The following is a 20835-nucleotide window of genomic DNA, read 5'->3' as shown; positions in this document are numbered from 1 at the left end:
TTACGCTTTCTCTCAAATGTTTGTGAGATGGAGAGCTGAACGCTGCCGTGTGACATGGTTGAGATCAGTGGCGTAACTACCAGGGAAGCAGGGGAAGCAGCTGCTTCGGGGGCCCGGGCTGACAAGGGGCCCGGAGCAGTAGTAAACAGTCAGACTGGCCACACCCCCCTCTACATTCACTTCACTGCTTCTTTAGAATGTCCTCGGAGCAGAGCAGGGAGCTAAGCCCCGCCCATCAGCACGGACCATTAATAGAGGAGCCTGGCTGCTTAATAGTGCAGCCAGGGCTCAGTACAGTGTGCTACAGGGAGATCCTGTCTCCCCTCCCTCTCCTAACTATTAGTACAGCCCAGCTTCTGCTACAGAGACTGCTCTGTAGTCGGCAGTAACAGGAGGGAGAGGGGAGACAGGAAGTGCTGCAGAAAGAAGATGCTGTGCCTGTCACTATCAGGAGCCCATACATTCCAGGCTTATCCCTGCCAACCCTAGCTGTCCTGTATCTCATGTATCCCCCCCAGCTGCATTCATCTGCTGTCCTTTGCCCCCCCCCCAGCTGCATTCATCTGCTGTCCTTTCAGAAGCCCCCCCCCCCAGTCCTGGGCCCCCTACTTTTCTGATGCCCTGCCCTCTAGGCCCCCTATCTATCTGATGCCACACTCCTCTGGGCGCCCATGTGCAGCTTGGGGACACCAGTATGAGGCCAGAATGGGGACTGGAAGATCACGGAGCGGCGGGGAGCAGGCGAGTATGTTTTTTTCAACAACTGTTCAATGCACCGCTAGTTCACATCACATTTTTGTCCCACATTTAAGGCTACTTTCACACCTGCGTTCGGGTGTCCGCTTGTGAGCTCCGTTTGAAGGGGCTCACAAGCGGACCCGAACGCATCCGTCCAGCCCTAATGCATTCTGAGTGGAGGCAGATCCGCTCAGAATGCATCAGTTTGCCAGCGTTCAGCCTCCGCTCAGCGAGCGGACACCTGAACGCTGCTTGCAGCGTTCGGGTGTCCGCCTGGCCGTGCTGAGGCGAGCGGATCCGTCCAGACTTACAATGGAAGTCAATGGGGACGGATCCGCTTGAAGATGACACCATATGGCTCAATCTTCAAGCGGATCCGTCCCCCATTGACTTTCAATGTAAAGTCTGAACGGATCCGTTCAGGCTACTTTCAGACTTAGAAATTTTTCTAAGTTATAATGCAGACGGATCCGTTCTGAACGGATGCAAACGTCTGCATTATAGGAGCGGATCCGTCTGATGAAACATCAGACGGATCCGCTCTGAACGCTAATGTGAAAGTAGCCTAAGGCTGGGTTCACATCACGTTTTTCCCATCCGTTTAATATATACAAAAAAACGTATCCGGATGCCTCATACTGATGCCATGACAGTGACCTCCGTTCACCATAGAGTTTCATTGCAAAAAAAAAAAGTATTCATTTTTTTTACCGGATTGTGCAGGATACAAGAACGTGGAATACTGCATTTTTGTCCTGTATCTCATGTATCCCCCCCCAGCTGCATTCATCTGCTGTCCTTTGCCCCCCCCCCCAGCTGCATTCATCTGCTGTCCTTTCAGAAGCCCCCCCCCCCCCCCCGTCCTGGGCCCCCTACTTATCTGATGCCCTGCCCTCTAGGCCCCCTATCCATCTGATGCCACACTCCTCTGGGCGCCCATGTGCAGCTTGGGGACACCAGTATGAGGCCAGAATGGGGACTGGAAGATCACGGAGCGGCGGGGAGCAGGCGAGTATGTTTTTTTCAACAACTGTTCAATGCACCGCTAGTTCACATCACATTTTTGTCCCACATTTAAGGCTACTTTCACACCTGCGTTCGGGTGTCCGCTTGTGAGCTCCGTTTGAAGGGGCTCACAAGCGGACCCGAACGCATCCGTCCAGCCCTAATGCATTCTGAGTGGAGGCAGATCCGCTCAGAATGCATCAGTTTGCCAGCGTTCAGCCTCCGCTCCGCTCAGCGAGCGGACACCTGAACGCTGCTTGCAGCGTTCGGGTGTCCGCCTGGCCGTGCTGAGGCGAGCGGATCCGTCCAGACTTACAATGGAAGTCAATGGGGACGGATCCGCTTGAAGATGACACCATATGGCTCAATCTTCAAGCGGATCCGTCCCCCATTGACTTTCAATGTAAAGTCTGAACGGATCCGTTCAGGCTACTTTCAGACTTAGAAATTTTTCTAAGTTATAATGCAGACGGATCCGTTCTGAACGGATGCAAACGTCTGCATTATAGGAGCGGATCCGTCTGATGAAACATCAGACGGATCCGCTCTGAACGCTAATGTGAAAGTAGCCTAAGGCTGGGTTCACATCACGTTTTTCCCATCCGTTTAATATATACAAAAAAACGTATCCGGATGCCTCATACTGATGCCATGACAGTGACCTCCGTTCACCATAGAGTTTCATTGCAAAAAAAAAAAAAGTATCCATTTTTTTTACCGGATTGTGCAGGATACAAGAACGTGGAATACTGCATTTTTGTATCCTGTACGTCATAGTCCAGTAAAAACACATGTATGTTAAAGAATCAAATGCCACTGTATGACGCCTACCTGCCCGTCTAAAAATTTGCTGTGGGGCCCAGTCATTTCTAGCTACTCCACTGGTTACCAGGGGCTCAGACCATGGGGACAGACTACAGTCGGTGTCAGCCCTGCAGCAATACATAGAATGGGCGCCTCTCCTACAGCAGGGGTCATCCTGTGCTGTACATACAGTGTCGTGTGATGTCATCTTCACCTCTCCGGGTATATTACCCAGGAAAGCACAATTCTGCAAAAAGGACATGTTCTATCTTTTGGTGGAACGGAAGTGCGGAATGGAACCCCACGGAAGCACTGCGTAGTGCTTATGTAGTGTTCCGTTCCGTGATTCCGTTTCGCACCCTTCCGCATCTCCGGATTTGCGGACCCATTGAAGTGAATGGGTCCGCATCCGTGATGCAGAATGCACACAGAAGGGTGCCCATTTATTGCTGATCCGCATATGCGGTCCGCAATACGGGAATGGCTGGCCCCTTTCACACGAACGATATGGGTTGGCTCCAGATGCGTTCAGGGTGCATTCAGTGAAACTCGCACCTTTTTTCAAGCAAGTTCAGTCAGTTTTGTCTACGATTGCGTTCAGTTTTTTCTGCGCAGGTGCAATGCGTTTTGATGCGTTTTTCATGCACGTGATAAAAAACTAAAAGTTTACAAACAACATCTCCTAGCAACCTGCTGGTGAGCGTGGTGACGTCGGCGCAGGTCCTGCTGAATGAAGCGTGAGCGTGGTGAGCGTGGTGATGTCACCAAAGGTACTTTTCCTTCCAGGTCCTGAAAGAAGACGAGCCGGGCTGCGCGATCAAGTGGATGAGGTGAATAATTAAATATTTTATTATTTTTTAACCCCTCAAGCCACATGTTACTTAGCATTCTGTATTAAGAATGCTATTATTTTCCCTTATAACCATGTTATAAGGGAAAATAATAAAGTTCGGGTCCCTATCATCTCCTAGCAACCATCCGTGAAAATCGCATTGCATCCGCAATGCTTGCGGATGCAATGCGATTTTCAAGCAGCCCCATTCACTTCTGTGGGGCCTGCGCTACGTGAAAAACACAGAATATAGAGCATGCTGCGATTTTTACGCAACGCACAACTGATGCGTGAAAATCACTGATCATGTACACAGCCCCATTGAAGTGAATGTGTCCGGATTCAGTGCGGGTGCAATACGTTCACATCACGCATTGCACCCGTGCGGAAAAGTCGCCCGTGTCAAACAGTATGACACTAGATGACAGATAGAGTGTGTGTGCATGTATATAATATATATATATAGTAGGAAAAGGATGGCGTGGCAGCCTGGTCTGGTCTAGATCGTGCCAAAGGAGCGGGGTTTACACGGGGGGGGGGGCCCTATACAAAAATTTGCTGTGGGGCCCAGTCACCTCTAGTTACGCCCCTGCCAGGTGCCTCAATCGCTCATTCGGGGTATCTGCTCCTGACTCCACATTTAGGGCCTCTGCTCCAGTTTCCATCTATACAGCCTTTTCTCCATGAGTCCCCATTAGTGTGTCTGACCCAGATGCTCAGCATCAATAATCCAAGTACTCCCTTTGGTTTCTGTCTCAGGTGCCCTCAATAGCATCGTTCAGTGGCGTAACTATCAGGGAAGCAGGGGAAGCAGCTGCTTCGGGGCCCGAGCTCAGAAGGGGCCCGGGAGCAGTCACTTTACTTCGTCCCCCCGGGCCCCTGTCAGAGCAGCTGACTTCTCCTGCACTTGCACCTCTGACCTGACATCAGGGACATCGCTCCGCCTCTCCCACTGGACACTGACCAGCAACAGGACAGCCCGATGTGGGCGGAGCTATAATAGCCCCTTTTCTACCCGCGATTCCTGCAGCTTGAACCTTCCATGCCTGGCAAGCTGAACATCAGTTCCATTGCCACAACTGCACCAGTGATGTGAGTGGCAGGGGAACTGGGGTTATATTCAGCTTTCCCAGACTGTGCACATGTGACATGTGACATGCAGTACAGTGGGAAAGCTGGGTGAATTATATCATAAAATGTCATCCAGCTTCCCTGCTATCCTGCATGGCACAAGTGCAGAGGCATTATAGTATTGGGGAGAGGCACAGCAGGAAAGCTGGGTGTCTATATATGTGTATTGTATATGAGTGCGTCCATGTATGTGGTGACTGTGTGTATGAGTGCGTCCATGTATGTGGAGAGTGTGTGTATGACTGCGTCCATGTATGTGGAGAGTGTGTGTATGACTGCGTCCATGTATGTGGAGAGTGCGTGTATGACTGCGTCCATGTATGTGGAGAGTGCGTCCATATATGTGGAGAATGCGTGCATGACTGCGTCCATGTATGTGGAGAGTGTGTGTATGACTGCGTTCATGTATGTGGAGAGTGTGTGTATGACTGCGTCCGTGTACGTGGAGAGTGCGTGTATGACTGCGTCCATGGCTGCAGTATGAAAGGTACAGAGGCTAAAATACTTGTGGATATGTAGAGGTAAATCAGACGGGTCTATTACAATTGCAGCACAGGTTTTAAAGGGGTTGAGTTGAATATAAACTCCGTCAGCAACTGTAAATGTTAAAATTCAAAGTCGTGCTAAAAATGACAGTAAATACAGTAAATAAAAAGTCACAAAATAGCCGTATAAGAAGGGTTTGCACAGGAGGAGGCGGTTTGTGAAGAAGTGTGTAAGTGTGTGTGGGGGGCCCCGTACAAAAATTTGCTGTGGGGCCCAGTCAGTTCTAGTTACGCCTCTGGTTGAGATGCTTGGTGACGCAGGTGGTGGTGTTGGTGGTACATCCCATGTTTGCTGGGCGGCAGGTGCCAACGTTCCTCCAGAGGCAGAGGAAGAGGCAGAGGCGGCGGCAGCAGCAGCAGAAGAGGCCGGCAGCAGAAGAGGCCGAGGCAGCAGCAGAAGAGGTAGCAGGGGGAGCCTGAGTGACTTCCTTGTTTTTAAGGTGTTTACTCCACTGCAGTTCATGCTTTGCATGCAGGTTCCTGGTCATGCAGGTTGGGCTAAGGTTCAGAACGTTAATGCCTCGCTTCAGGCTCTGATGGCACAGCGTGCAAACCACTCGGGTCTTGTCGTCAGCACATTGTTTGAAGAAGTGCCATGCCAAGGACCTCCTTGAAGCTGCCTTTGGGGTGCTCGGTCCCAGATGGCGGCGGTCAGTAGCAGGCGGAGTCTCTTGGCGGCGGGTGTTCTGCTTTTGCTCACTGCTCCCTCTTTTGCTACGCTGTTGGCTCGGTCTCACCACTGCCTCTTCCTCCGAACTCTGAAAGTCAGTGGCACGACCTTCATTCCATGTGGGGTCTAGGACCTCATCATCCCCTGCATCGTCTTCCACCCAGTCTTGATCCCTGACCTCCTGTTCAGTCTGCACACTGCAGAAAGACGCAGCAGTTGGCACCTGTGTTTCGTCATCATCGGAGACGTGCTGAGGTGGTATTCCCATGTCCTCATCATCAGGAAACATAAGTGGTTGTGCGTTAGTGCATTCTATCTCTTCCACCCCTGGGGAAGGGCTAGGTGGATGCCCTTGGGAAACCCTGGCAGCAGAGTCTTCAAACAGCATAAGAGACTGCTGCATAACTTGAGGCTCAGACAGTTTCCCTGATATGCATGGGGGTGATGTGACAGACTGATGGGCTTGGTTTTCATGCGCCATCTGTGCGCTTTCTGCAGAAGACTGGGTGGGAGATAATGTGAACGTGCTGGATCCACTGTCGGCCACCCAATTGACTAATGCCTGTACCTGCTCAGGCCTTACCATCCTTAGAACGGCATTGGGCCCCACAAAATATCGCTGTAAATTCTGCTGGCTACTGGGACCTGAGGTAGTTGGTTCACTAGGACGTGTGGCTGTGGCAGAACGGCCACGTCCTCTCCCAGCACCAGAGGGTCCACTAACACCACCACGACCATGTCCACGTCCGCGTCTCTTATTAGATGTTTTCCTCATTGTTCCCGTTCACCACAATTTTGAGAATGGCAAATTTGGGAATAGTTTTTCAACCCAGAACAAAAAGTGTGCTTTTACGGTCACTACAAATAACTTGACCAGCTAAAACAGTACAGATTTGGTTGAATAGAAATGTGAGGCCTGTTTTTTTTTTTGCGCTGTGTGACAGGTATAGGTTTAATCACAGAATCAGACTTCTATCTGCACGGTAGCGTGTGTCTTAGGTTTTTCTGAATGACACTATCAGCACCTTCAATGTAAGATATCCTTTTTGGGATAGATTTCAAGTAGGCCTCATATAGCAGAAACTAGTTATTTTCAGAGTGGCAAATTTGGGAATAGTTTTTCAACCCAGAACAAAAATGTGCTTTTACGGTCACTACAAATAACTTGAGCAGCTAAAACAGTACAGATTTGGTTGAATAGAAATGTCAGGTCTATTTTTTAGGCGCTGGGTGACAGGCTCAACTTGCCCCTGATGTAGTATATGGCCAAAAAATAGCCACACTATTGATGGTTAAATGCACTTGGGTGACACAGGCTCAGCCTGCACCAGATTTAGTATATGGCCAAAAAATAACCAGACTGTTGATGGTTAAATGCACTTCGGTGACACAGGCTCAGCCTGCAGCTGATGTAGGATATAGCACAAAATAACCACACTATTGATGGTTAAATACACTTGGTGATAGCTTGTGCTGGCGCACCACAAGTCACAAAATGGCCGCCGATCACCCCAGAAAAAAGTGATCTAAAAACGCTCTGGGCAGCCTCAAAAAAGTGAGCAAGTCGATATTAGCACTTCAATGATCCACAGCTGCAGATCGATCACAGAATGAAGTCTTTTGGAGGAGTTAATCTGCCTAATCTCGCCCTAACGTCGCAGCTGCAACCTCTCCCTATGCTTGAATCAGCAGAGTGACGTGCAGTGCTACGTGACCCAAGCTTATATAGAGGCTGGGTCACATGCTGCACTGGCCAATCACAGCCATGCCAATAGTAGGCAAGGCTGTGATGGCCTCTTGGGGCAAGTAGTATGACGCTTGTTGATTGGCTGCTTTGCAGCCTTTCAAAAAGCGCCAAGAAAGCGCCGAACACCGAACCCGGACTTTTACGAAAATGTTCGGGTTCGGGTCCGTGTCACGGACACCCCAAAATTCGGGTTCGCCCATCCCTATGTCACCCATATTGTCAACCGGGTGTGTGGATCCTCTCGCCTGTTTTTTCGGAGCTCTTGGGCGATGGAGGCCTTCTGTGGAGTCGAGATCTGGCCCCATTCGGTGACATTGGGAAGACTTGGTGGTGGGGGAGCAGATTCCTCGGGTAGCCACTCCGGGATAGAAATGTGGGCTAAGTCCAATTTATTTAAGGAGAAAGCTAGATCCTCTGGTGAACGCACCGTTAGCTTTTTTCCGTTGTGATTTATTGATAGTCCAAAAGGGTACAGCCACCTATACTTGATATTTTTCTCTCTTAAAGATCTCGTCAGGGGGATAAGTTGCCTCCGTTTCTCAAGAGTAAGCCTGGAGAGGTCTTGGAAAATTAGGATTGTTTCCCCCTCGTATTCAATTTTTTTGGCAAATCTTGCCTTTTTAAGGATTTCTTCTTTTATAGAAAAGCTTAAAATGCAGCAGAGAATGTCTCTTGGGGAGTCTGCAGAGACCGATTTCGGCCGATATACCCTATGCGCCCTCTCCAGGCCCAGGTCAAAGTCATCCTCCTTTCCCAAAAGTTCCAAAAAAATTGAAGAAAGGGCTTTTGTAACATCTTTATCATTCAGCGATTCTCCAGGTCGTCCATATGCATTTGGAGATTGTATATTTCTGTTTGCTGGGCGGCTATTTTTTCCTCCATATAAGCGGCATGCGTAACAATCTGTATGTTATTATCCTCAATGGAGTCGATTCTGTCATTCAAGTGTTTCAGATCTGTCTTGATCTCAGATAAATCACTTCTTAATTGGTGTGAACCAATCCTTGAAAAGACCTTGGATGTTATCTATAGTAGGTAAGTTTTTAATATGTTATCTAAGGTCATCTTGTTCCTGTAAGGATTCCTCCTCTGAATCTGAAGCATATCTTGCTTCATTTTGATATTTGTCAAGTACCTTAGATGTCCTTTCCTGGACAAATTCCAGGGCATTCGGACTGAGCTTTTGGGTCCTAGAAGCACTTGGGGTTCTTTTAGGAGTCCTGGAGGTTTTCCCACCATCCAATAGATTCCTGGGCTTGCCCATTGTTTTGGAGGTAATATTACTCAGTATGTAGATAGATTAATAAGAGTTATGTCAATATGGATAAATCTTCAGATTATTAATCTTGCGCAAAAATACTGACAAATCAACTCTTCTGGGAATATACTCAATGGCTTGGCGTTGCTGATCTAATAGGTTTCTTGGAGCAGACAATTTTACATGGTAATCAAATGAGCATAATGTATTCTGGGCAGGTCCCCCTAATTAGTACATTTAGCACATGGTAGGTTAGATTGAACTAATATGACTACTGAAAATACTCTAAATAGTATAAGGAGGAGAGTAACTTATGAACTTGAATTTTGCAGAAAAGGATGCGTCCCCTTTAAATTTTGCGCAAATTATGTTGGTGCAGAGCTCTTCACTGATTGTCTCCTCCGCCGTTTATTTTAACTCCAGTCCGCGGTCTGGGTACCGGGCTAGGCCTCCGCACCCACCGCGTTCTTCAGGGCTAATTTTTATGGCACTTGAATGGTATTGAATGTCCAGTCAGTGTAGCACAGCGGCACCTTTTATTCTACTGGCCGGCGGCTCTTATTTTAACAGAGCTTCCCAGCGGTGGTAGGCAAAGTAAAATAAGCGTCTGTGTGTCAACGCTATGTGATCTCTTCTGATGCGCTTTTAATGTTCCACTCGTCAGCTGAAGCAGTGCTATAGAGACTTTCGCTTCAAGAACTTATACAACAGAGCGATTTGAACAGCGCGCCTTTCTCTGGGCCGGCGGATTGATCTGTTCGCAAGTGCGGCAATCGGATCTCGCCTTCACAGTGATAGTAGCGTTCAATGGAGCAAACAATAGTCCCACCAAGACCTTTTATTTAGCTGCCGTTTTTATATGTGTCGGCCCACGGCACTTACCGCTCCCTTGTTATCTCGGGAGTTGGTTCCAGAAGTTGTATATTATTCGCGCTCTTCTCAAATCAATCGCGACTCACGGCCGGAACTTCTTTCGCCGGTATCTGTTGAAGTCAGACCCCGGGGATGTAAGCGCCGTTATTCTTTTCCTGGTAGCGTCCCTACTCAGTAAGGCAACGTAGGCACAGTGGATCGCTGATGTTTTCGGCGGCGAAAATCACATGTAGACGCGGGGCACGGCTCCTGAGACCCGGTTGAGCGCTCAAATAAAGTCCGGCGCTTACAAGGGTGTAGTAGGCCGCAACTTCTCGTCGTCTCAATTTTTCAAAAGGATGTTATCCTGATGTTCCAGGCAGTGTCCTAAATCTAGATATAAGGTTTTCCGGGCAAGTACATCCAATTTTGCTGAGTTATAACAGCTTAAAATCAAACTCTCTCCAGAGCTCTTTCAAGCTGCGTCCATCCAGCTCTGCAGCTAGCTCCGCCCCCCGAATCTGCGGTGTTCTGTATACAATGCTATACTACATCAGAAAAGCTTGTATTGCAGATTCCAATGCTTCACAATGCTTCCAATGCTTCACATTATAGTGTCTATAATCTGTGGTGTTCTGTAGTTCATAGTGTAATACATCGGAAAACCATGTCTGTATGGCAGATTTCAGTAATCTGGGCCTAATAGAGTGTCTAGAATCTTCGGTGTTCTGTTTTAGGGAAGGGAGAGGAGGATCAAGCTGGTGTCCCCCCCCCCCCTACCACCTGAGGGACAGGGATCCAATGCAGAAAGAGGAAAGGCGCAAATGAATGAGAAATGCATTATCAACCTGACGAATAAGGTACTGACTGCCTGTGAATTAGAGATCCTGTCAAGGGGTCTTTCTTTTGTACCTACGGTAAATTTTTATACATTCTCGTGGGTGAAAGACTTAAGTCTTTTTACACGCAAATTACGTTGGCACAAGTTTTATAAAAACAACGATAGGGAGGAATGTACAAAACTGGGTATCCCATTAGACTGTCTAAGGCCTCTTTCACACGGGCGTTGCGGGAAAATGTGCGGGTGCGTTGCGGGAACACCCACGATTTTTCCGCGCGAGTGCAAAACATTGTAATGCGTTTTGCACTCGCGTGAGAAAAATCGCGCGTGTTTGGTACCCAAACCCGAACTTCTTCACAGAAGTTCGGGCTTGGGATCGGTGTTCTGTAAATAGTATTATTTTCCCTTATAACATGGTTATAAGGGAAAATAATAGCATTCTGAATACAGAATGCATAGTAAAACAGCGCTGGAGGGGTTAAAAAAAAAATTAAAAATCATTTAACTCACCATGGTAAAGGATCATGTGACGTACCATGTGATGACCGGAGTGACGTCATCACAGGTCCTTGAACTATAGTTAATGCTCACCACAGGTCCTATACAGTAAAAGAGACAGACGGAGATGCCGGCTACGCGAGCAAGTGGATTAAGGTGAGTTAAATGATTTTTATTTATTTTTTAACCCCTCCAGCGCTGTTTTATTATGCATTCTGTATTCAGAATGCTATTATTTTCCCTTTATAACCATGTTATAAGGGAAAATAATAATGATCGGGTCTCCATCCCGATCGTCTCCTAGCAACCGTGCGTGAAAATCACACCGCATCCGCACTTGCTTGCGGATGCTTGCGATTTTCACGCAACCCCATTCATTTCTATGGGGCCTGCGTTACGTCAAAAACGCACAAAGAGGAGCATGCTGCGATTTTCACGCAACGCAAAAGTGATGCGTGAAAATCACCGCTCGTGTGCACAGCCCCATAGAAATGAATGGGTCAGTATTCAGTGCGGGTGCAATGTGTTCACCTCCCGCATCGCATCCGCGCGGAATACTCGCTCGTGTGAAAGGGGCCTAATGGATACCAGACTCCTCCTTTCCATTAATGATGGTCCTTGCCAACAAAATGGTCTGGGCTCCTTCACCAAACTGCGTCCTAAAAGTAACAAAATGACGCCCCCCCCCCAAGAAAACTCAGCAATTGACATCTTCTCCAGACTGGTTATTCAGGATCTGGAAGAGATCAGACCACAGCAAGTACCACGGTCAAATCTTACTAAACAGGAAAGAGAGGCCCTTACTGAACTACAAAAAGACAACAGCATACATAATATCGTCATTATGGACCACACTATGTTTAATGGAATGTGCGAAGGCCTTCTCAATGATGCTGGATGTTACGGTCGATTACGGGACGATCCCTCGAACATATTCATAGAAGAATTAGATCAGATTCTCCTGCAAGCATTTGAAGATAAATTAATTTCATCAGATGAGCTTAAGTTTATGACTCCCAAAAATCCTCAGATACCAACTTTCTACGCACTCCAGAAAATCCATAAGGGGGTGGATCCACTGAAAGGGAGACCCATAGTATCTGGGGTTGATTCCCTCTCTCAAAATACAAGTATCTATATTGACCAGGTCTTGAGACCATTCGTCTCAGCGTTACCCTCGTACATAAGGGATACGAGCGATCTCCTTTTGCGAATCCAGGATACTGCTGTAGAGGAAAATACTTTTTTGGCCTCTATCGATGTGGAGGCACTCTACAGCAGTATACCTCATAAATGGGGTGTCAAGGCAGTCGAGTCCTTTTTAATGACTAGGGGCATCCAGTTTAGGGCCCATAATTCCTTCATGATCTCCATCCTTTAGATTTGTTTTAACACACAATTTCTTCCTGTTTAAAAATGTGTTTTACCACCAGCTAAGGGGCACCGCGATGGGCAGTCCTTGTGCACAGACCTAGGCAAATTTGCGCCTGGGCTGGTGGGAGGACCAACACAATGTGGAGGAACCCTGGACCACCCACATTACCTTCTGGGGAAGGTATATTGACGATATCTTTCTCCTGTGGGATGGTCCAGAGGTTGCCTTTAAGTCGTTTGTCACATCGCTGAATAACAATCCTATAGGCTTGAGATTTACCTATGAAATTAATAATAGGGAGATCTCATTTCTAGATATCAAAATCTCTAAAAGGAATGGACTACTGTGTACTGAAACATTTAGGAAGCCAACGGCTACTAATAGCCTTTTACACTGGGGTAGCTTCCATCCGAACCCAGTAAAAAGAGGCATTCCGAAGGGCCAGTACATCCGGATTAGAAGGAACTGCACTGATACCCCTACATTCATGACACAGTCCAGGGACCTAAGGGATAGATTCTTAAATAGAGGCTATCCGGATGAAACATTAAAAAAGGCCTTTAGACACTCCCTTACTCATAATAGAGAAGATTTTCTGCACCCCCACAAAAAGGACAAAACACAGGACCAGACTATAAGGGTCATCGGGACCTACGATGATTCCCATGAGAGAATCTTCGAAATCCTGAGAAGACACTGGGATATTCTCTGAACAGACAGACCTTGTGGATGTGCTCCCATCCAAACCAGGGATTACCTTTAGGAGGGGGAAATCGATTAGGGATCTCCTGGTACACAGTCTCTACACGACACCAAAAACTTCTGAAACCTGGTTGGATAGGAGACCGTTGGGAACATTTAAATGTAGTGGATACATAGCATGTCCATTCATCACTACGTCTAAAACCTTTAAAAGTATCACAACGGGTAGAACTTTTGAGATAAGGGATTTTGGTAATTGTAGGAGTTGCGGAGTGGTTTACTTGATAACATGCTCATGTCCCATGAATTATGTGGGCAAGACTAAGAGGGAGCTGAGGAGGAGAGTGGTAGAGCACTTAGGAGATATTAGACATAGACAAGACAAACCTATGGCGAATCATGTACTTGAGTTACATGCGGGCGATCCAAGATCCCTGGGATTCCAAATTATCGACATCATTCCTCCCTCCCCACGTAAGGGAGATTGGGATAAAAAGATCTTACAAAAGGAATGCCAGTGGATATATAGATTAAAAACGTTCAGTCCATATGGTCTTAACGAACAATTATCGTTTAGCTGTTTCCTTTGAAATAGGTGCTCTCCCGTTCTCATTCACTCCTCCCTCTTAAAGGTCTTTCCATCACAATCCCCACACTGTTTCAGATTGCCCACTTGGACACGACTACAATGTTTTCAATAGTGCCCACTTGACCACGACTATTATTTCCCTATAATTATGGCTTGTCAAGGGCTTATACTCCTTGGTTTCTGTATTTGCCCACTCTGACACGACTACTAAATCATAATGTCCGCGTTCTGGGGGCCCTCCCTTTCTGGGGTGGCTTCCCCCTCTTCTCTCCAAATAAACCAACCACCAATGGTGACTTTATTGGTATCATAAATCCTGTCCATCATTTAAAATATCGGATCAAAAGTGATCCCCTAATGTATATAATGTTGCCGGAATGGGGTGTATTTTGTAATTAAATTTTCCCCATGGATGGCCGAAAAAAATGCCCTGTCCGGTGTGACCCAGCCTAAGTTTAAATAATTATAATCCTCATTGTTTCCTGGCTAGACCTATTCCCCCCAGATTAATTGGTGTTCTATTCCTCCCTCTAATAAGATCGATCCTGACTGAAATATTATATAAAAGAGGAATATCATACTATAAGTATCGATATTTCCTATTATTAAAATAGTGGGATGACTGGAAGCTGCATGCATTGCTTTCTTATACCTCATAATCTCATTGTGGAACGCAATTTGCGTTCCAGAGCAACTTCCGGTTATCGGAGCAGCACTTTGTACGTCACTTCCGGTACGCCACTTCCGGTTTAATACATCACTTACGGTCTTTGGAACGCATATGCGTTCCAAATCGGCGTTCACATGCTGTACCAATGGGGCATTCAATTTTAAGGTGCTTTATGATCTTTTCCTTATAAATACAGTATTGTTATACATATGGGGGCTGATAATTATACTATAAGGTATCGCTCATGATATCATTTGCTCTCTAATCTATACTAAGAAAATAATTGTCTAAAGGGGAGGGACTAACTGGGGGAGGATACTTTATAAGGCGCTGATTTTGATTAGGATCTGGGGACACCGGTCATCTATTGCCTACATCTGGGCTCCTATTCCTGGAGGGTCTCGATTTGAGGGACGCTAAATTGAAAATCTCCATTGTGAGACACTACTGCTGGAGTATTGTTCTCCACTTCCCCTGACGAATCAGTCAGAAGTCATACTGGCTGGGGAAACGTAACGTTGGGATTTGTGTTTTTTTTTCTTTTGTTTTCTTTGGTGTGTCTGTTATGTTTTATACTATTGGTTAATGAGGATAGGGGCATACAGGGAGAGTCAGATTAGGACAGGGAACCTCTACCTTTAAGGGGTGTCCCTGGGCTGAGCTTAATTAGGGTCACGGAGGGATTAATGTAGGATAGGATTTCACTGACTATTGGACATTACATCTCTGAGCTGCACTAATATTACGGCCTCGGGACCATCCTGGTTAACAGTAATGTTAATTATCTACCTGATTGCTTCATTCACCAGTGTTGGTTCCCCACCTGGCTATTGAGAACTACACCCACTGACATCTCAGCAAACCGTTAAGTTCTATACCTACTGATATCTCAGCAAACCGTGAGTAACCACAAAACCTTTTTTCAGTATTTCAGCAACGCGTGAATTTTCACGGAATATATGCATAGTAATTCAGCAAACCGTGTATAACCGCGTTATATATGTCGAGTCAATAGACCATTTTGCATTACTGTGTTTTTTTTGATGGCCTCACCAATATCGGGTCATCATTGAGTTAAAATTGTAGTTTATCGTATCGCAACTGATTCCTCAGCCGTCTTCTATATACATGTCAAGGATTCCTTCATTGGATGTTGTCACATGTACTACCACTGTACCCCTTGTCTCATTGATTATAGTATTGTATTGTATGTCTTGCTGACTCTCCTGTTATGTGTAGTCCGGCTGTAGGCCAGATTTTAGTTCATTATTAATAAAAGGTATATTTTAATTGGAAAGGTGTTCTAGTGCATGATAATTATTCTTCCCTCACTTATATTTACTGCAAAGCGGTTTTTTGATGTGGTAGTGTATACAATGCTGGACTACATCAGAAAAGATTGTATTGCAGATTCCAATGCTTCTGGGCCCTCTATAGTGTCTATAATCTGTGGCGTTCTGTAGTTCATAGTGTAATACATTGGAAAACCATGTTTGTATGGCAGATTCCAATAATCTGGGCCTAAGATAGTGTCAAGAATCTGTGGCGTTCTGTATATAATGCTGTAACTACATCAGGAAACATTGTATTGCAGATTCCAATGCTCTGGGCCCTCTATAGCATCTATAATCTGTGGCGTTTTGTAGCCAGCAGTATGCTAAGTCAGAAAACAGTGTGTGTATGGCAGATTCCAATAAACTGGGCCTGATCTGTGGTTTTGTTGTAAATTTCAAGTTTTATTCAATTTTTTTAAAAAAAAATTTAAAATAAAGAAAAAATTTCTTTACAACATATTCAATCAAAATAACAAAGGCAAAGCAGGTCATCGAGTACAAAGGTTAACATAAAGATATTCATTCCAAAAAATCTATTACCTCTAAGTGAGGGTAAATTTTAGTGAAATAGTTGGTCATAAGAATAACTCTGAAGTCAGTCTGCTAACACAGACAAATAGTATCTCCTTAACCCTGTACCTTAAGACAGTTTACCTAGGTATAACTTGCATTTATATCAGAACTTAATAACAGGATTACAATGACATTGGTGTCTCAACCATTCAAAAAAAAAAATAGTATAAGATTCCTATTAGGAACTCCCAATAGTGAGAGATTATCCGAGTAATATTATTGTGTGGAACCTTATATTAAAAGTTCTCAGATCATCTCCCACCATGTAGGATTTGCATAGTTATTCATTACAAAAAACTTCAGAACCTTAAGGTGCTAGGCAGGATCAAGGCCAGAAGGAACAGGAAAGATGTGTAGAAGGTTAAACCTGTTGGCTAATTATCTTGTTCCTCCGTCAATTTATGAAATAACAGAAAATACCTGCTTGTCCAGAACTAGGGGGGGAGGGGGGGAGAGAAAGGGTAAGGGGGGTTATTTGAGGAAAAGGAAGAGGGGAGAATAGGGTAACAAACAAAAACATATAACAGAAAAGAAAATAATGTCACATGTATGTCAGCCTTTTGTTGCAAGAAGTCTTTAGCCATGGGAACCCCGTTAGTCTAAGTATGCGTTAATTTTCTCTGAAGAAATGAAATTGTTCCATTTTGACCAGATCTAAAGGTATATTTTGTAATTACCAATAGAAGACCATTTAATTTTTTCAAAGCTGTTTGTCAGATTAATTTCTGATAACCATTCCTTTATAGTCGGGATGTCGGTACTTAACCAGTGTTTTGGTATTAATGATTTAAAGGTGGTGATGAGAAAGGGGAATAATCTGTCTCTCATGAGACGGTTATCTTGTTTTGCCAGGCCTAGTAGAATCATCTCTCTATCTTGCTTAATCGAGTAACCGTATATCTCGGATAGAATAAGATTACATTTTTCCCATAGTGGTGCAATTTTATTGCAATGAACCCATATATGAGAGAGGGAGCCCTCCCGACCATCACATCTCCAACAATTTGCGGGTATATTGCTGTTGATCATATTTAAAAGGACCGGTGTTCTATACCACCTCGATAACAGTTTATAGTGTGTCTCTTGTAATCTCACTGAGGTAACCTTGGGAATTGATGAAATCAAAATCATTTCCTTTTCCCTTTCATTAAATGGTTTTCCTAGTTCTTTAACCCAGCTGTCGAGATATGATGGAGGAGGACCCCCCTCATTGAGGATCGAGTATATGGTGGAAATACAGTGAGGGGAAGGGCACTTTGCCAGGATCATTTTGGTGATACCCTTGAAATGTGAAAGCTGATTAACTTTAGTGTTCAATAAAGCGACATGTTTATAGAGTTTTGAGTGTTCCTTTTCCGTTAATTTGGGGATTAAATTAGATTTCTTACAAGTGTCCCAATCCATAAGATTCTCTCCGTTTAGAACATCTTTCAACGTGGTGTCACGCCCTGGCTTCCAATTCCTTAATTTACTCCTAATGGACCTAAATTTTTTGGGTATTAAGGTAAGAAGCGGTAGGTTCCCAGGGTCAGGGGTACTTATCTTGGCTTTTTTTTGTTTTTCCTGCCAGATTTTAATTGTTTGATTTGTATATGGGTATTTTTTGGTATCTTTATATAAATCGCAGTTATATAGAGTCTTCCATGTGACCTGGTTGAGCGGGCAACACGCACAACTCTCCTCCAGGTCTACCCATGGCTTCCTTATTGGTCTGATATTCCATTCTAAGACTCTGGATATGGTCGCTGCGTCTCGGTATTTCTCAGAGTCTGGCAGGCCGAGGACCCCAGCAATTTTGGGTTTCGTTAAGATGCTATAGGCGGTCCTATGTTGACCCTTTTTCCAGATAAACGCCAAAATTGCTCTCTTTAGATCTAAGAAAAAACTTTTGGGGATGTTTACAGGGACTCCTTGTAATAAGTATAAAACTCTAGGGAGAGAAATCATCTTGACTACATTGACCCTACCCATCCAGGAAATGAAATATTCATTCCAGTCTGATAGGTCCTTTTTTAAGCTAATTAAGAGGGGAGGGAAGTTCAGATCAAAAATCTCTTTCTGGGACGAGGCAATATTGACCCCCAAGTATTTAAAATGAGTAGTGGACGGACTCAGTCGGCTAATGGTCTTTACTTTATCCCATGTGTTTTTATCTATGTTGACATTAAAGATTGTGGATTTATTTAAATTAACCTTAAAGTATGAGAGTTTCGCGTAAATTTCCAATTCTGATAATATGTTAGGTATTGGGGTTAAAGGGTTAGTGACAAAGAAAAGAATATCGTCTGCAAAGGCTGCTATTTTGTGGGACATGTTAGGGGTTTTCAAACCGGTGATATTTTCATTTTGGCTAGCAGAGGTTCTAATGAAAGGATAAAAAGGAGTGGAGAAAGGCGGCATCCCTGTCTAGTTCCATTTTGTATCGTAAATGATCCGGACCTTGTGTCGTTGACGCTCGCCGAAGGTTTAGTGTATAAGGCTCTAACTTTACTTATAAAAATCTCTGGGAGACCAAACCTAGTCAGAGAAGCCACAAGAAATTTCCAATTTAGGCGGTCAAACGCTTTTTCCGCGTCGGTTGAAATCAATGCCAATGGTATAGATTCATTTTTGCTATATTCCATAGCTAGCAAAGTTTTCAGGATATTATCTTTGGCTTCTCTTCCTGGTGTGAAACCCACCTGATCGTAATTAATGATGTCTGGGATAACTTTTTTTAAGGGCTTTCGTGAAAATCTTCAAGTCATTGTTTAAGAGGGAGATAGGCCTATAATTTGGGCAGAGAGAGGGGTCCTTCTCTTCTTTTGGGATCACGGTTATGTTTGCAGTGAGCGATTCAGGTCTAAAGTCTAAAGTCTAAATTCTGTCCAATACTATTGAAATATTTAGTTAAGTGCGGTGATAGGATCGATTTGAACTGTTTGTAGTATGCAATACTAAATCCGTCTGGCCCAGGACTTTTGCCATTGGGGATGGAGCTAATAATTTCCTCAATCTCTTCTTGATTTAGGGGTTCTGAAAGTAAAGCTTTTTGAGACTCATCTAATTTGGGAAGATCTATTTTGTCAAGATATTCCTTAATTTCATGAGAGGAAGGCATTGTGGAATTAGGTTCTGTGTCTATATTATATAATTTTTTGTAGTAGTTATAGAATGTTTCAGCAATATTTTTGGGAGTATATTCCATATCACCTTTGTCATTCCTAATTTTGTGGACGATAGTTTTGTTTCTTTGTTTCTGAACCACTTTGGCTAGATCTCTACCGCATTTATTTGCACTTAAAGTGTCTATATTTGCTATAATATAGATACCTTTCTGAAGCGTGGTTAATCGTATCCCTCAGATCATTCCTTAGCATAATCAGTTCCTTTTCTTTCTCTCTAGAGCAAGAAGATTTATGTTCTTTTTCTAAAGTTCTTATATTGGCCATAATATTCTCCACTTTAATGTTTCTTTCCCTTTTTTTTCCTGGCTCCCAATTGCATAAGGTGTCTCCTAATGACCACCTTGTGTGCTTCCCATATTGTGGCCCAATTAACCTCTGTAGGTTTGTTTTCCTCAAAAAATTTACTAATTTGGAAAGCTATAAAGTTCTGATCTGCTTCTAATTTTAATAGGGAATCGTTAAGCATCCATGTTGGTCTTATGTTAGATGTTGGAGTTATGTTAATTGTGGCAAAGTAAAGGGGAATGGTCTGAGTAGGAAAATGTGTCATACAGAGTTTTTCAAATTTTGTCTAAATTGTTCTGTGTGACATAGAGGTGATCTATTCTAGAGTACTGGTTAAGTATTGAGGAGAAATGTGAGTAGTCTTTTTCACCTGGGTTTTCAAATCTCCATATGTCTATAAGCTGTCTCTCGTGGAGGATATTTTTGACCGCTTTGAGTCTTTTATAGGGCAGGGAAGTCTTTCCTCTTGATGTGTCTAGAGAGGGATCCAAAGAGATATTAAAATCTCCTCCTACTATCAGAATTCCCTCTTGAAATTTGTCTACAATATCAAACACGTGCTTAAGGAACCTCACTTGATTTCTGTTTGGCACGTATACGTTCACAATTGTGTAGAGAATTCCATTAATATGACCTTTGAGCAAGACGTATCTCCCACCCTCATCTATTATTTTGTCTACCTCAATAAAGTTAACGTTTTTGTGTATCAGGGTCGCTACACCTTTTCTCCTTCTAAGGGGAGTGTTTGAATTGTACCACCTTGTGTAGACTACTTTTTTAGTGTGGGGGGTGTAGGATTTTTTAAAATGAGTCTCCTGTATGAGAACAATTCCTACCTTTTCCTTTTTAAGGTAATCTAGGATCTGGTTTCTTTTCCTTGGAACATTTAGCCCATTGACATTATATGTCGCTATTATTAGGTCTTGCATACTGAAAGTGTAATATAGAAAAATCGTTTAAGCATGTGACATTTAAACAATGAAATAACTAGTAAAAATAAACATTTCAAAACAAAGCAACACAATGATAATTGGGCGCTGTACATCTCGTATGGTACGAGCCTGGAGTACAGCTCTAGAACAGTGCAAAGTAAGTCACCAGCAACTCTTGAGCTAGCCCTTAAAGCTCAGTGGATGCTGGGTTAATAACTGACTTAAGGAGAGGGAACTACCTAGGGGGAAGGACCGTTCCCTCTATTGTTGGGCGAACTTCGCCTCCG

This window comes from Bufo bufo, chromosome 5 (genome assembly GCF_905171765.1).
Source record: "Bufo bufo chromosome 5, aBufBuf1.1, whole genome shotgun sequence".
NCBI classification, from domain to species: Eukaryota; Metazoa; Chordata; class Amphibia; order Anura; family Bufonidae; genus Bufo; species Bufo bufo.
This window is presented reverse-complemented; position numbering follows the sequence as displayed.